Source organism: Tursiops truncatus, chromosome 11, assembly GCF_011762595.2.
Source record: "Tursiops truncatus isolate mTurTru1 chromosome 11, mTurTru1.mat.Y, whole genome shotgun sequence".
Taxonomy (NCBI): Eukaryota; Metazoa; Chordata; class Mammalia; order Artiodactyla; family Delphinidae; genus Tursiops; species Tursiops truncatus.
Genome location: NC_047044.1, coordinates 76,756,010 through 76,774,112, shown reverse-complemented (window position 1 = coordinate 76,774,112; position 18,103 = coordinate 76,756,010). Strand labels below are relative to the sequence as shown.

The window sequence follows — 18,103 nt, the reverse complement described above, 5'->3', positions numbered from 1 at the left end:
ATGAATGCTTTAAACAGCAGTTTGTTTTTTCCTTTTTTTTTTTTTTCCCGGTACGCGGGCCTCTCACTGTGGTGGCCTCTCCGGTTGCGGAGCACAGGCTCCGGACGCGCAGGCTCAGCGGCCATGGCTCACGGGCCCAGCCGTTCCGCGGCATGTGGGATCTTAGCGGACGGGGGCACGAACCCGTGTCCCCTGCATCAGCAGGCGGACTCTCAACCACTACGCCATCAGGGAAGCCTTTTTTTTTTTTTTTTTCCTTCTTAAACCACACTGGAAACGCCCTCCCTCACTTACAGCTCCCCGACCAAGGCAGTTATGAATGAGCTGATGGTGCCTCCTGGTGGCCACCATGGAGAATCACCTGGCACAGGTGCTTCCTTGATTTGTACTGGCCACCTCTTTACTCTTGTACCGATGTGCAGCATTTCTGAAAATCAAAAGTTAAAAAGTTGGATTTATGTGGTCTATATGAACTTATGTGTTATGGGAGTTTTCATTGCTAGAGAACTAAAACGGAAAATCAAATCTTTAATTGTATTTCACACTCTTCAAATATATATTTCTAATACTGGGCACATAGTCTTTAATTTTCTTCTTTTCCTTCACAGCTTGACCAGTGGACATTCAACTGAGACTTAGGAGGTGTTCCTTTGAGAACCATCTCTGTTTCAATTGTTTTCTATTAATGTGGTCTTTATTTTTTAATTTTCTCTGATTTTTTAATTAAAATAAGAGAAAACAGAGTAAGGTATTAAATCATATGGGCTAACTGCCAAAGATGACATCCTGTAAAGTTGGCTGGCAGAAACCTCAAACAAGGGCCCAACTCCAACATTTTGCTGGGTACCGTTGTTTACCATGTAAAAGTGCAGGTTTGAAATGTGCAGTGGTTGAAAATCAGTGACTGTTATATTTTATTTTTCTTTTGGGGGATTCTATCCTGCTTTTTTTTTCTTTAAATGGAGTTAACTGCATTCCAGACAGCTTTTTCTTCCACATGTATACATATCATTTTAAGGAAAATATTTCGTCCTCTTCTGCCTCTTTTTAATTCCCGGTACAGGTGCAAAACCACTGCTAATAGTGGTTGGGAAAAAAAGCCATATAAGTCCTGAATGAAATAAGACTTTCTAAAAACTTAGGAGTGTCGACCTCTAAAGCCTTTCAAGTACCCAGATGTTTCTTTTCATCTTGTCAGAAATTTCCATGTTCGTTTTCATCCATTTAAAAATCTACCCTGGGGACTTCCCTGGTGGTACAGTAGATAAGACTCCATGCTCCCAATGCAGGGGGCCTGGGCTCGATCCCTGGTCAGGGAACTAGATCCCACATGCATCCTGCAACTAAGAGTTCGCATGCCACAACTAAGGAGCCCACGTGCTGCAACTAAGGAGCCCTGGAGCTGCAGCTAAGGGGCCCGCCTGCTGCAACTAAGACCTGGTACAACCAAATAAATAAATTAAATAAATAAATATTTTTAAAAATCTACCCTGTTTTTCTTAAAGTGTCAACTTTCAAGATAAATAAAAAGCTGATTATATTTTAAATCGTTTTTTGTTTTTTCTATTATTACAATAGAACGGTTTAAAATTTGTTTTTAAACTGCAAACATGAAAGTCTTAAGTGATAGCATGGCTTAAAGAGTCTTTTGTTTGAGGGCCTGGGAACTAAACGTCATCTATTACATCTATTACAATGTTTCTGTATAAAGATATACATATTCTAACTCCTGAAACAATGAACAGATGAGGACTTCCTGTGCTAATTTATAAATATTCTAGCTGATTTGACTCATGCAGAGATATACTTATTGGCATTTTAAATAATAATAATTATTATAAATATTTATTGAATGTTTTCTGTCTTCTAGGCGCTGCTTTAAGAAGCTTATAAGCATTGACTCATTTAATCCTCATCACGACCCTATGACAGTTACCTCTCGTTATCTTGTTTTATATATAGACAAGGATGCTGAAGCACAGAGAGGTTAAGTCACTTAATCGAGCTCACAGAGCTATTAAGTGGGGGAACAGTTTGCCTTTAGAGCCACTGTACTCTGCTCTTTTACAGAGTTTATTTTGTCACATAGGCAGTTAACTACTGAGATTCATATTCAAGCTCCTTGAAGGGAGGCAGCAAGCCTTACTCATTTTTGTTTCTCCCACAGCGTCCACCCCTAGCAGATTCTCAAAAGAGAGTTGTTGACAACTGAGCTAGTTGGGGATACCGCTCTCTAGTGGTTACTATTGTCCATCATACACAAGGTTTCTGTGTTCTTAATATGCCCCCGAGGGACATACTTTAGCAAATGTGAAAAACCTCAGCGCTGTAAATGTTGATTTAATCCAAAGAGCTGACGAGTAGCTTGGGATGCTGGCCTAGGTGAGTCCCTCTAGCCTCCACAGTTGACTGGGAGGGACACAGCCCACAGCCCTTAGCAGTATGTGACCGGGTCAGGGGGCACCTTATACCCGATACACCTTCTTTGCTCTGGTCCCACCCATTCAACCTTCATGTCTCTGTTGTAAAACCTTGGGTTCTACCTGCTGATCACTGCCAAATATGGTGAGGCCAGGACACTGTGTGTGATGTGAGCTCTTATGGAAGTCACCTAAGTAAACAGAGAGGGCATAGTTCCTGGGTTTCCCTTTTGAAGTGTTTTGCCACACGATTGGGTGGGAGTAAGGGTGGTGGGAGATGCTTCTGGATGCTGTCTCTAGTGGGTGGGGCCCGCTGTTTCCTCCCCAGCACTGGTACAGACGTTAAAGGCATTATGTGTTGAAGCCAAAAGCTGTCCAAGCAGCTTACTGACGGACAGCAATTTGGGTACAACTGGAGACTATACTGGAAGAAGCAACGAAGAGAGAAGAGAGTGCACAGGACGCGATGCAGATGAAGTCTTAAGCCAGATGGACCTGGATCAGAATCCAGGTTCTTGCCACTGCCAGGCCCAGGTGAATTTATGCAAGTTACTTAAGCTCTTTGGCCTCAGTTTCCCTATGTTGTATTAAAACTGAGATTAGTAATCTAGTTCACAAGGTTGTTAGGAGAAGTAAATGAGATATTGTGAGTAAAGAGCCTGCCATACAGTCACACATGATACATATTGTTTGACTTTCCCCTGAATTCCCTTCCTGTACTTCTGGCATATGAAAAAATGATGAGGTAGAAATAGGCTGAGTCCAGAAGGAGAAAATAGACTAAGCTTTCCTGGACTACATTTTTATATGGATAAAGATTTTTGCAACTGCAAATACAGGCAGCCCTTAGTACCCTTGAGATATTCGTGATATTTTCCTCTGATGTTCTTGTAGCTCCTGAGGATTGCTGTGGGCTGAGGGTGAGAGACTGACTTTGTGAAATGCTGCCCATCCCCCCTCTCAGAATCAGGCAGGACTCTGGTGAGTTTCAGATGTTGCAGAGAAAACTGAACCATAGCACGGATGATATTAAAGTTTGTTTCCATTCTAACAGTCTATGAGTCTAGAACTGAGCATCAGTTTCCTCTTATGGACAGGTTGCTGTGCAGATTAAATGAAATACTTTATGTAAAGGATGTGAAATGTAGAACTCGGGTGATACGGTCATGACTGCATCATCACTATTAACAATGGCTAATTACTGACTGGGACATCTAAATCTGTCTGCTGGAGCCAGGGAAAGTTGGTGAGGATTGCCAGGCTACCTTTTCATCTGTTTAAAATGCATAATTAAAATACAGAGTAGTTTGAACTTGGTGATGAGAAAGCTTTTCTTTCACCCTCCCAATACTCCTTACTGTGTCTGCTTTGTTTTCAGAGGCTGTTAACATGCTGACAGCTACTGAACTGCTGTTTACATTTTGTTACTCCTCTGATCACACACCTACCATGACTCCCAGTTGAAATTCCTAATGGAATCCAAGCCTGGCAATTGAGCTGTCCACCAGCCGGCCCCACCCTATCTTTCTAATTTTCTCTCCCATTTCCTGGAGCCCCTGAACATCCTCTCTAGTCAGACTGGGCTCTTTATTCTCTCCAGAATGAACTTGTAAATTCTGGCCTTTCAGAAATGCTGTGCCTGAAATATCTTTCTCCTTTCTCATCAGCAAGTCTAAATCCTTAAAGGCTAAGGAACTACAGCCTGATCTTTACATGCCCAGCTCTGCCTGAGTTCGTCATCCCAGCCCTGCTGCAAATTATTTATGAGACTTTGAGCACATGACCTACCCTCCCTGCGCCTCCGTCTTTACCTGTAAAACAGAAGTCACAGGAGCGCCCACATTCTAGACCCATTTTGAAGCTTAAAAGACAATTTATGTAAAGCACTTAGAACAGTATCTAGTGGGTAGTATGTAGCCAAGAAATGTGAGCTGCCATTGCTCATGCTGCCTTCCTGGACCTGAGCCTTTTGTGATCGCCCAGTGTCACAATGACTCCTTTTTCTAAGTTCACGTATTGTCTCTGCTACTCCTTTGCCACATATTTGTTCATTCCACAAATATTGGTTGGATGCCTACCATGTGCCACACAATGTTCTCAACGCTGAAAACAAAGCGAAGGCCTTGTTTTCATGGAGCTTGCGTTCTAGTGGGGAGACGGGCAGTGGATGATTAAGTAAGTGAGATGTATGGTAGGTCAGGTGGTAATAAATGCGACAGAAAAAAATTAGGCGAGGGATTGGGAATGATGGTGCGGGCATGGCGTTGTTATTTTATATCGGTTGGTCAAGGAGACTCCTTAGAAAGATCATCTGTGAGCAGAGCATGGAAGGAAGGGAGAGCTTAGATATCTGGGGAAAGAGCGAACAGCAGCTAGTGGGAGGACCAGCAAGAAGGCCAGGTGACCAAATCCTCAGAGGGCAGGTGGGGAGAGGGCTGGGGATGAAAGGAGAGCTCTAGTGGGGGCCTTGAAAGCCAAGAAGGACTTTGGCTTTTCATTAGAAGAAAAGCAGTTTGTACATTTGTGGCTTTTTTTCCCCCTGGGTACTGTCTCTATCAATTAACTCCCATATGCTCAGCTTCTCCCTGTCTATTGTTTTTTTACTTTTCCGCAATGTAAAACAAACTTAGGTGTAGTTATGAATCTAGGAATTTCATCCTCTGGTTTGTATCCCCTCATCTGGAGATTGCGTCCTCTCCTCACCTTCGATTTCCACAGCAAGGTCCTCGAAAAGGTGTGGTCATGTGCTTCCCGTCTTCCCCATGGCTCTGCTGAAACAGCCCTGGTCAAGGTCACCATTAGACACTTTCAAACATTTATCTTCCTTGGCCTCTCTGCAGCATTTGAAACTGTTAACTCTCCTTCCCCTTAGTTTCTAGGACACAGCTCTTTCTGGCTTTCTTCCCACCTTTCTTTCTTTCCTTTTCCATCCCTGTATCAGTAGGGATGGGTTTGGCTGCTCAGTGATATCAATTAAGAATCCAGGCTCTTTCCTTTGGACATGGTTTAGTGGTACCTGCCTCTGTGGACACAAGGTGGCGCTGAAACCCCTGGTAGGTAATATTTGTACCTACCACCAGGACAGTGTCCCATACATTTCATGCCATTTTACCACTGAGGCCTTTCCTGACTTTCCATATAAAATGTTACTGTACCTCAACCCATTTTCCCTATTCCCCTTATTCTGCTTTTTCTTCTTAGGGATTATCAATAGCTGACATATGCCTTTATTTCTTTATTATCTTTCTCATCCATGAAAAAGTAGACTCCATGAAGTCAAGGATTTTCTTCTCATCTGTATCCCCACAGCCTTGGCACCTGGTAGGCAATCAGTCCCCGCTTGCTGAAGGAACCAAAGAATCTCATTTGTCAGCACTGGGTCACAAGTCCACCCTTAGACCCACATGGAAAGGGGGAGAGGATTGCCACGATTGGCTGGGACCAGCCACAAGGGAGAATGGCTACTCGGTAACCAACCAACAGAGCCATACTACCTTGGCCAGTTTTTTATTTCCCTACCTTTTCATTTAGTGTTAGCATGCCTCAGGATTCGTTCCTTGGCAGTTTTTTATTTACACCACATTCTTCTTGGGTGATTCCATCCCTTCCTTGCTGTCACTTACAGACTGGTGCTGCCCACATATATGTTTCTAACTCAGCTTTCTCTCTGGGGCCCCAGACCAGTCCTAGGGTGACCAGCTGTCCTGCTCTGCCTGGGACTCTCCTGGCTTTAGCACTGTAAGTCCCATGTTCCAGAAAAGCTCTCAGTCCTGGGCACCTGGGAGGATTGATCACCTTGCAGACTGTCTACACAACATCCAAACCAGAACTCTCTTGAACTCCAGAAGTATATCAACTGCCTCTAGAGCTTCCCTTAATCCCAGAGTCCCTTACTTACCTCAAACTCAAGGTGAACCCAACTGGAATTTATGTATTCCACCCCAAATCCTCTTCTTGTACTTCTCTAATCAGGGGAGTATTGCCACTAATTACATATAGTTTTTCAAGTCAGAAAGCTAGGTGTTATCATCAAAGGAAAAAGTCCACAGTGCATTTGCCTTAGTTCTCTGCAAAATTTCTAGATTTTACCAAAAATCTGAAAAGGCCCCTTAGAGTGTGGTGCTCAGGTAGAAAAACAGCTGACTGCCACATTTCTGAGTATAATGTCTCTGCATCTCTTGAATCTGTACTTCCTCTCCATTCCTGCTACAACTTTAATTAAGATCATCCTTTTTGCTCGGGACTAAGCAACTGTCATCCTGCCTTGTTTCTTTGAGTAGTCATACACCTTCCCTTTCCACAATCCATTCTGCATACCTTAAAAGTCTCATCTTAGTTCTTGATGCTTAAAATCATCAATGGTTCTCTTTCATGAGTCCCTCCGCCAACCTACCTCTTCCTCCTTTTTCCAAAAATTTCCCCCTTTACTCTCTTGATCCGGCCACACTGAACTACTTCAGTTTCCAGAACACATCCTGTACTCTCACCCCTCCATCTTTCTCCTCCTGACTCCTTTGACTTGAAGTTCCCCTTTCCCATTCCAGCCTAGTGAACTACTAGTGATCTGTCATGCTACACAGTGGTTATGAATATGGGTGGTTAAAGCTCATTATGCCTGGTTAGGGCTGCTCAGCTTTACCACTTCAGAGCTGTGTGACCTTCTTGCCAGAACTGGGAAGTTTAGCCAAGTCCCTGAACTTCACCAAAGCTCAGTTTCCTCATCTGTAACTTGGGGGTAATGTTTGTACCTACCACATAGGGCTGTAGAGGGGATTAAATGAGACAGTAATCTGTTAATAATGTTAACTACTATTATACAAGAATTAATGTCGGCTTCTCTTAAAAGCATTTACTGAACCCTCTCCTTCCCCGGCCCTGAGTTTGCATTAGGAGGACCTCCTCTGAGTGCTTGCAGCACCCTATGCTCAGTGCTAGTGTTGATCAAACTGTAATACAATTAGTCCTTCTACTAATTTTCTCCAGGAGACAATAAGTTTCCTGAGGACCTTGACTCATTTATCATTGACTTTTAAGGACTACCTTATGGCCTGGACACACTTCCCTGAAGATAAGAACAGTGTTTGATACTTCTTTGTATCTTCCATAGGCCCTGGATACACTATACTCTCCACGCACGGCTTTATCTACATCTACTGTCCATTTTGCTTGGTGGGAAATATGTTCCCTGACAACTCCTAAGAGTCAGTTGGTTCCAAGTCCAAATTCAGTCATTTTCTTTCTTAGGCCATCTGAATCAGGAGGCAGGGTCTCATAGTACAGACAAGCTGGTAGAACCCAACCCTCTAGAACAGAGCTGGGACCCCTCTGTGGCCTGAAGAAAAGGTGACTACCAAGAAGGTGGGTCGTGAGCTGAGGGAATTTGTCTATTTTAGAGAAATTAAGATATTTCCAGATAGAGACTTCCCTGGTGGTCCAGTGGGTAAGACTCCATGCTCCCAATGCAGGGGGCCCGGGTTCGATCCCTGGTCAGGGAACTAGATCCCACATGCGTGCTACAACTAAGAGTCCGCATGCTGCAGCTAAGAAGTCCACATGCTGCAACTAAGAGTCCGCATGCCGCAACTAAAAGCCCACATGCCGCAACTAAGAAGCCCGTGTGCCGCAATGAAGATCCGCGTGCTGCAAAGAAGATCCAGCGTGCCACAACCAAGACCCAGTGCAGCCAAAAAAAAAAGGTATTTCCAGATAAACAAAAACCAAGAGAATTTGTTAATAGCAGACAAATAGTAAAAGAAGTCTTTCGGGTTGAAATGAAAGGACACTAGAAATGTTTTTTGGTTTGTAACACTTTTTTCTTATCCTATCTGATTTAAAAGGCAACTATAGAAAGCAATAATTACAAATTTATGTTAATGGGCATAGAATGAAGATGTAATATGTAGGGCATTAATGGCACGAAAGAGGGGGAAGAAATGAAGTTATATAAGAGCAAAGTTTTTGTATACTATTGGAATTAAGTTGGTATTAATCTGAGCTATGTTTTTATAAGTTAATATATTAATTGTAATCCCAGAGCAACCACTAAGAAAATAACTAAAAATATATATACCAAAACAAACAACAAGGGAATTAAAATAGTACATCAGAAAAGATCTACTTACACAAAGGAAGGCAGTAATGGAAGAATAAGAGACCAAAAAAGACATGAGACATATAAAAAACAAGTAGCAAAATGGCAGAAGTAAGTCCTTCCTTAACAGTATACACTTAAATGGATTAAAACACCAATTAAAAGGCAGAGATTGGCAGAATGGATTTTTAAAAAACCATGGTCTAACTATATACTGTCCACAAGAGATTCATTTTAGATTTAAAGACATAAACAGGTTGAACATAAAAGAATGGAAAAAGATATTCCATGAAAAGAGTAAGCAAAAGAGAGCTAGAGTGGCTATAACAATATTAGGTAAACAGACAATTAAGACAAAAATACTGAATGGTTATGAAAGACAAAGAAAGAAAGTATATGATGACAAAAGGCCCAATCCATTGAGAATATATTATAATTATAAACACATACACCCTAACAATGAAGCCCCAAAATACAGGAAGCAAAAATTGACAGAACTGGAAGAAGTAGAAAATTTAGTAAGTGGAGACTTTGATAATAGCTTCAATAATAGCTAGAACAACTAGACAGAAGATCAACAAAGAAATAGAAGACAAACTACACTACAAAACCAACTAGACCTAACAGGCATCTATAGACATTACACCCAATAACAGTAGAATACACATTCTTCTCAAGTGCACATGGAACATTCTCCAGGATGGACAGTATGCTGGGTGAAAAAAACTTGTCTCAATGATTTCAAAAGTACTTAAATCATACGAAGTGTGTTCTCTAATCTTAATGGAATGAAATTAAAAATCAGCAACAGATGAAACTTGGGAAATTCACAAATATGTGGAAATCAAACAACACAGAAAGAAAACTGTAAAATTCATATTTCTGCAATTTTCTCATTCTCTGAACACCAACTAGGTGCCCAGTTACTTCTATTCTGACACCATCTATTTGGAGTTAGCATCAGACCCCACAGGTCCAGGGGCTCAATCCCACAGACTGCCCTCACTGCAGACACCAGTCACAAGGACCCGGTCCTCAGGCTACCAACACTTCTGCCCAACTTGGCTGCAAAGTCAGGGGTTCCCACAATCCCTTTCTCAGTTTCAATAAGCCACTACAACTCACAGAAATCAGGAAAGGGCTTTACTTACTGTTACCCGTTTCTTACAACTCAGGAAGAGTCAAATGGAAGAATGCATAGAAGAAGGTACTGGGGAGAGAGGAAGGGCAGAGCTTTCATGCCCTCTCCAGGTGCACCACCCTCCCCCAATCTCGATGCGTCCACCGACCCAGAAGATCTCTGAACCCCATTGTTTAGGGGCTTTTATGGAGGTCCCATTATGTAGGCACGATCGACTAAATCACTGGCCATTGGTGATTGAACTCCATCTCCAGTCCGTCTTTGCTCCCGTGAGTTCTGGGGATGGGGCTGAAAGTTCCAGCCCTCTAGTCATAAGGGTGGTTCCTCTGTTGACCAGCCCCCATCCTGAAGCTGTCTAAAGGTCTACCAAGGGTCTTCCCTGGTGGTCCAGTGGTTAAGACTTCGTCTTCCAATGCAGGGGGTGTGGGTTGATCCCTGGTCGGGGAGCTAAGGTCCCCTATGCTTCGTGGTCAAAAAACCAAAACATAAAACAGAAGCAATATTGCAACAAATTCAATAAAGACTTTAAAAATGGTCCACATCAAAAAAAAATCTTTAAAAAACTGCATTAAAAATAATAATAAAAAGTAAAGGTCTACCAAGAGTCACCTCATCAACCTAAACTCAGGGATGGTTGAAAAGGGCTTGTTATGAGGAATGAAAGATGCTCCTATCGCAGGAAATTCCAAGGGTTTTAGAAGCTTTGTGCCAGGAACTGGGGACAAAGACCATATATATATTTAAAAATACACCACAGGTCTGGGGATCCTAACAGTTAAGAGATGCAGCACATGACTAGAGCCCATTCAGTCATTAATAATTAGTCCGGTCCAGGATCCATATTGTATGAAAATGTCTCCAGGGTGAGGCCCCTCAGGTTTGCAGCCTTCCACTCCATCTCGTCAGATTCTAAAAGCAGGAGTGCTGTCAGCAATATCTGCTTTTACCCTTTTAGGCTCCTGATAAATTGAGCTGAGAGACAATGTCATCTCTTGCTCTGAGCCTCTTTTGAGGTATTAATGTAATATTGGATTTCCCTTATTTCATAACTCTTTTATTTGTTCCTCTACCCTCAGCTACTATTCCTCCTTCTCTCTACCTATACCCAAACTTTTCCACCTTTGGAAGGGACATTAGGTTTGGCCACTGTGCTGGTTTAGACTGCAGGCAGCAATACTAGTCTAGCAAGTACCTCTGCCCCAGCGCACCCTGAGTCACATAGGGAAGGGTTATAAGATTAGTGGGCTATTTCTAACACCAGGCAATACAGTTGCATTCACTGTTAACCCCAACTTTTTTCAGATAGGGTGAAGGTACAACATGTACTAGGAACAAAGACCAAACACACATATCTTACTATATCAGAGTCTTCAATAAGCCTTTGTGGGAAATCTTTCATAAGACTTCAGAGGATATCTCTGGAATGATCCATCCATCCAAACCACACTCCTGGGAAAACTGTAAAGAAGGAAAATTGAAATGAGCCAAAACCTTTATGCCCTTTTAAAACTCTACAGATGGATTTAATTCAGTCTCTTTCTCATGGGATTCTAAATGTGTTCTTACTACTCCGTCTCTGTTTTCTGCTTGGGTTGAAGCCTTCTCTTATTGTAAAGTAACTTCTATGACAGTAGCAAAATTTTTTTTAGTATTTATGTCTCCCACTTGAAGAAAACTCACCTAATTTGTCTAGTGATTAAGGAACCCAATTCACTGAATTGTAGTTAAGGAACTCTCTAGGGCCCTGTCACACGTAAGCTTTGCTGCCTTATCACCAATAGTCCTCAGAGAAAATTAAATGAATAAATGGTAATTTATGAAACTACCAGAGCAACTCTGGCTACTACAGCCAAAGGCTCTAATGGCCTTTCGGGTCACTCCAGCAGGAACTCATAGACAATCCCCACATCTGCTGCTCGCTGAATACTCCATGTGTCTGTGGATCTCACCCTCATCCTTGACTCTGTTCTTGTACAGTCCAATATGGCAAAAGGTGATAGAGGGTGGATGCAGAATATCCCAGTTTATAAAATGGGTCCAGCAGCTTTTCCAAAAGGTAAACTATAGGAACCTCTGCATGACCTTCATCCCAGAGACTTTGGCTTATTGAAAATCATACCAATATAAGACTGTCATGAGCATCACTGGGATGTTACCAGAAACAGAAGCATCATGAAGGAGACCATCTTCCCAAGAGCCTCAGACTACACAGCAGGTGGCTATCTATGAGCAGTTTCTACCCAAGACCTGGGAATCAGGATGCACGCATACCTGGAGTAAGTGACTGCCAAACTCTTCTTGGTCTCTTTCTCTTCCTTTGCTTGGCTATCTTTTCTCTCTCTGTTAGTTTAAACCTCTTATTGCTAAAGTGAAATTCATAAAGTTTCTTCCCTTAATCTTTGTTACTTTGGGAAAATGAGAAAGATGAGCAAAGAGAGTGTTACACAGACCCGTTAATCTAGAATCTTATTTCTCTATAGACTCAGGGGCCAGCAGCTTGGGTTCTCGGTGAGGACCCTCTTCCTGTTTACACACAGCCATCTTCCTTTTTTTTTTTTTTTTTTTGTGGTACGCAGGCTTCTCACTGTTGTGGCCTCTCTCGTTGCGGAGCACAGGCTCCGGACGCGCAAGCTCAGTGTCCATGGCTCACGGGCCCAGCTGCTCCGTGGCACGGACCGGGGCACGAACCCGTGTCCCCTACATCGGCAGGCGGACTCTCAACCACTGAGCCACTAGGGAAGCCCCTGCACACAACCATCTTCTTGCTGTATCTTCACATGGTGCTGAGCAGAAAGAGAACAAGTTCCTTCCTGTCTCTTCTTATAAGGGCACTAACCCCACCATGAGTGCTCTACCCATATGACATAATTACCTCCCAAAGGCCCCATCTCCAAATTCCATCACATTGGAGATTATGGTTTCAACATCTGAATTTGGGGGGATGTAAACATGCAGTCCATGACAGCCAGTATTAACAGGACTGAGAGGCACTGTTCAAGGTCTTCTGATAAATCTCATGCTAATACTTGTCTCCACAGTCATTTGCTATATTCTCCTCTGTGCAACCACTCACTTGTCAAGTGACTGGAGTTACAAAGGCAAAAGTCATGGGAAGCTTGGGTGCCTGTTCTTTGCAGAGTCTGAGATAGCAATCGTCAGGAGTAACATAGACCTAGTGAACTGAACAAACCAAGATGTGGTAAGACCTAGATATGAGACTCAGTATCCATGTCGACCAAAATTAGGGACTGCAAGACCCTGAAAGACTAGAAAATTTCCACTGAGAACCTGGCAGGTGTTTGTCCCAATGGCTCTTCTGCCCAACCCTCTTGCACAGGACTTTAGCTCCTATCAGCTTTCCCAGCACTGTAAGCAAAATCCAGGTGGCTAGATATGGCTGCTAATCTTCAAGAACAATTCTTCTCTATTCCCAGAACGATCTGAATTTTGACAGACCCCTCTTGCTGAAGTCCCGTAAAACAGCCTACTCGGGCTTCCCTGGTGGCGCAGTGGTTGAGAGTCCGCCTGCCGATGCAGGGCACACGGGTTCGTGCCCCGGTCCGGGAAGATCTCACATGCCGCGGAGCGGCTGGGCCCGTGAGCCATGGCCGCTGAGCCTGCGCGTCCGAAGCCTGTGTTCCGCAACGGGAGAGGCCACAACAGTGAGAGGCCCGTGTACCGCAAAAATAAATAAATAAAAATTAACAAAAAACAGTCTACTCTTTTCCCCTAAACTGACTGCACCTCTTGAGATTTCTCATGCCAGGTATTCTCAAATAAAGGCTCATGCTTAGATTCTGTGGTTCATTTTTTTCTACATAAACAATAATTAAACTTTCCAAAATGCCTGAGGGATGCCTAGGGTCCTTTCAGAATCACCACCTGAAAGTCTGATTATGGCAAAGTTGAAGAAACAGCAGTTTATCAAGCCCTGGAGGAGATAATTCAGAAGTTAACACCAAAGCTGTCACAGGGAGGAGACCCACACGTGTATGGAGACTAACTTACTTTCTCTTTTCCCACCACAATCCATTGATCTATGCCCACAGCTGTGCTCGCTTAACAGGAACTATGGCAGATGCCACATAAGCAAAACCGCAGAACCAGGCAGAGCTAGAAAGGCCCAAGATGGGGACAGTCAACTGCCCTGAACCGGCTCCAGCCTGACCATGAGGGCAGCGCCTGCACAGAAGAGCCCCAAAGTGTCTAAAAGTTGCCTTTGCCCCTTACCATGCTAGGACCTCCGCCCAAAGGTGGGACTTGCACGTTGCCAGGCACAATTAGTCCGTGTGCAAGGGAGCTCAAGGGACTGCACATGTTCCAGCTGTTTCTGGAACTTTCCGCCCCTTTCCCAGAATTCTGGTGGTGCACCCACCTCTTACCCCTTAAGTTTCCTGCTCTCCCCAACCCCCCAGCAGGGAGAAGGGGTCTTCAGAGCAGGAGCTCTCCCTTGCCCACTCCTTGATCAACAAATAGTTTCTCCTCTGCTTTGCCAAACCTGGTCTCGTTCAATTGGCACCGTCGGCACTGGGCAAGGAAAGGACCCAGTCGGAGTCCACCCGATCCGAGACGGTCGTGACAAAGTCGAATGAATCAAAGAATGAAGAAATCCAAAAGCTGGAAAGCAGAATGGAATGGTTTATAAATTGTGTTTGAGGGCCATCGTCTGCCAAACTTTTGGGCTGCTAGTCATTTGTGTCCCTTTTAAAATAGATTCCTGGGTTCCACCCCAAACCTACTAAATCAGCACCTCCAGGCGAAGACCTGAGAACTAGCATTGAATCCAGTGTCTTAGGTGGTTCTTATCATCAGGGCAGTTTGGAATACGTTGTTGTAGCACTGTGTTTGTAAACAGAACTGGTCCTTGGAGCTTTTAAAATGACAGCTCCCAGATTCCGCTCTGAATATGTGCACCTAAACTAGTAGTGAGGGATATACGTGTGTGATTTTTTTTTTTTTTTTTTTTTGCGGTACGCGGGCCTCTCACTGTGTTGGCCTCTCCCGTTGCGGAGCACAGGCTCCAGACGCGCAAGCTCAGCGGCCATGGCTCACGGGCCCAGCCGCTCCGAGGCATGTGGGATCTTCCCGGACCAGGGCACGAACCCGTGTCCCCTGCATCGGCAGGCGGACTCTCAACCACTGCGCCACCAGGGAAGCCCCATGTCTGTGATTTTAAAACTCTTCTCAGGTGGGGCTTGGCACTGCCTTCCCTGGGAACTCGACAGGAATGCAGACTCTCCGACACCACCAGGACCTGAACCAGAATCTGACCTTTAACAAGATTCCTAGGTGACTGGTCTGCATATTAAGGTTTGAAAAGCACTGCCCTGGGGTACTTGGAGGTGCAGGTATTCTAATTCTGATTCCTAACGTTTATGTAAGACAAGTGCAGCGCCCTCCGGAGGGGAGGCACCGAGGCACCTGTGAAGAGGAGCCCACGTGCTTTCTTGGGCTCTGGGTAATATTTCATTTGAAACAGTTTTTGCTGATGAGAAAATTGGAAACAGACGAAGGTGAAGTGATGTTGTAGAAAGAAAACTGAAGTAGGAGTAAGCAAGATTTGAGGTTCAGAGTTTAGGGGTTACAATATGACTTGAAGGAATGTTGGGGGACGTGTTTGGAAACTATTTGCAAATGGTTTCTTCTTAGGGTGTTTGCTTATTTGAGGCTACTGGGAGAAGGGGTTCATGGCCAAAGACACCCAGGCTATCCTTGGGGTTCCCCGCTGCTCTCTGGTAAACTGCGTCATCTCCCCAGATCTCCATTTTGACTTTTGTAAACAACGAACTTCGGCAAGGGACAAGTCCCTTTCACCTTTAAGATTGAGAAACTGGGAACAAGGGACCTTTTTTCCTGTACTGAAAATTAAAATCAAGTTTATTTTTAAAGTTTCATTTGTAATATTACCTTTATTTATAACAAAAATGACTGGCCTTAGAGTTCAACTCTCTTGTTTGCTGTCCCACAACTTTTCTGTATGATTTCATATCAGTAATATAGTTGAGGAATTTCTAGCTACTTTTTGATCTCCAGGAAGAACAAATGAACCTGTAGTTTTCTGAGTGTTTCCTCTGGACCAATAATAAATTCTTCATATAAGTTTCATGATTCTCTAGTGAAGTAAATGTATTATGTGGAAATAAACAAAGGGCACCCAGATGAGAATGAACAGAGGTATTTATTGGGAGTTTGCTCTAGCAAGGGAATCAGCCAGCATCTCTTACTTTGGGCAGAGACCCACAGGGGCATGAGAGTCCCCAGGTGAGCAGTGATTGGAGATTGCTGGCACCGGAAGCAGGAGGTGGGCTGACTAGAGTAGGGCATCTTATGCTTTTGGTCTGAGGAGCATTTTGCCTTTCTCCGGTAGCTCCTGAGTTGGAAGTGGGGCAAATATTAAGGAAGCTGGCAGTCATTGACCTCATCTGATCATTCTGGACTAATAGCTGCAGAGGTTGTGATTTGGCTTCTGGGACTGCTTGCTGCCAAGGTTGTGGCTCAGAGTCTATTGTCATACAGACTGGTCATTGTTCATTTGTATATTCAGCCTCTTAATATGAAACTGTTGGAAAAAAGATAGCATTTTGTTTGTTTCTAAGAATAGCTCCTGTCACAAGCCACATTTAAAATATATTTTGAAGCAGAGAAAATATAGAGCTAGTCTATCTTAGACAACTTTCGTTTTTAAAAGACATAAGAACCATGTCTATTGAAGACCAAGTTTCTTTCTTTTTTTTTTGTAATATAAAGCTTTTTAAATTGAAGTATAGTTGATTCACAATGCCATATTACCTTCTAGTATATAGCAAAATGACTCAGCCATATGTATATATATGAATATATATATTGTTTTTCACAGTCTTTTATACTATAGGTTATTATAAGATATTGAATATAGTTTCCTGTGCTACACAGTAGGACCTTTTATTTATCTATTTATATATGAAGACCAAGTTTCTGATCAAATATTACCTTAATTACCTCTCTGCAATCTGATCCGCTTGATCAGTAGGTAAGTGTAGGGCGAAAAAACAACTAAACTAATTCTGGCTAAACTAAGCCAGATCCCAGTTACTACAGTTCCTCTCTCTGTTAATGATGCATGTAGGTGAACCAGATTCCCAAAGTTAGAACTTAATTATAAGCCTTCTTATATGGTTAACTAATTCTTTAATTGATCAGCCAATTATTTAATTAAAGGATAATTATCCTCCAAAGGGCAAAATTATTACTCCCATACAGATATTATGAAACTAACGTGTGTAAAATATTTTTAAAAACTCATTAATGAGGAAGCTGGTGTCAAAGAAAAACCATCATGGAGGCCACAGTTTGAATATACCCTAAGCAATCACACCTAGCCCCATAACCAAAGCTTCAACTGTCCTGATCTCCCCCAGATGCTGACTCTGACCTTAAACAAAACTTAAGCTTTCTTCACATCAGCATGCCCTTACAGCTTCCTAGCCCATTAGCTCTAAACAGGTAAGCTTGTGCGATGCTACACTCCCTGCAAGAATGTAAGTTTCTATTAACCAATCGCGATAGAAAACAACATCCTTCCTCATTTAACTGAGCTGTAGCTGCTGAAAGTGAGTGTCTTACCCCTTCTGGTTTTCAAGTCTCCCAGTTTGTGAAGTTTTTCTTGCTCAATAAAATATTCATATCAAGTAAAGCTCTCTGAATTTTTTTTTTTTTGGCCGCACCTCGCTGGCTTGTGGGATCTTAGTACCATGAGCAGATGTCGAGCCCAGCCCCGGCAGTGAAAGCGCTGGGTCCTAACCACTGGACCGGCAGGGAATTCCCTCTGAATTTTCTTTTGACACAGGTAAGCTGTTACAACCAGTTCAAAGAGGACTCCAACAGATTCATTCATAGAGCAGGAGAATTGAAATGAATCTGCAGATGGAGGCAAAACTAGCTTCTTTTTCTGTAGAGCAGGAGAGAAGGAAACTGGACAGGACAAGATTTACATGACTATGGTTGGGATTTATTTAGGATTGCTATAAGCTGTCTACAATTTACAAAGTTGTAAAATAGTTCCCAGAGAATCAGACTCGGATGACTGAGAGAGGCTGTAGGCTAAACAATGCATAGTTTTCCATTAAAACAAAATTTTCCCTACTACTGTTAGAAATTCTAACCTCAGAGATTCTTATAGTTTAACACCTCTATTCCCAGCCTAATTTTTCTTTATTAAATAAGGTAATAGTTTATGAAAGCTTGTGCAAATGGTAGCCATTACACTTTAAGAATTCTGAGCGTATCAAATAAAAACCCAAGGATAATTTCCAATTAGTTACCTAAATTTTATTAAAAGTTCTTACATTTTTTTTTCTCCCCAAGCTATAAAAGCCTGATGATGTTCAAAAGTAGCAACAGCACTATGGGCATAAAATAATTTGAAAAAATATAAACAAAGTTTTAGGGAACTAAAGCACTATGGCAAATTCT

General features: G+C 42.8%; 1 long non-coding RNA gene across 4 annotated transcripts in view; it reads right to left on the bottom strand.

Moving 5' to 3' along the window:
• Positions 1-18,103, bottom strand: part of LOC109550071 (uncharacterized) — a 53,150-nt gene that overhangs the window by 26,195 nt on the left and 8,852 nt on the right. For 2 of the 4 annotated variants that reach the window (XR_012324462.1, XR_012324463.1), the window contains exons 2-3: positions 14,035-14,269; positions 11,010-11,110 (exon numbers count right to left, since the gene is read on the bottom strand). This is a non-coding gene — a long non-coding RNA (uncharacterized lncRNA). The remainder of the gene's footprint in view (positions 1-11,009; positions 11,111-14,034; positions 14,270-18,103) is intronic. The other 2 variants (XR_012324464.1, XR_012324465.1) reach the window with 2 other exon arrangements.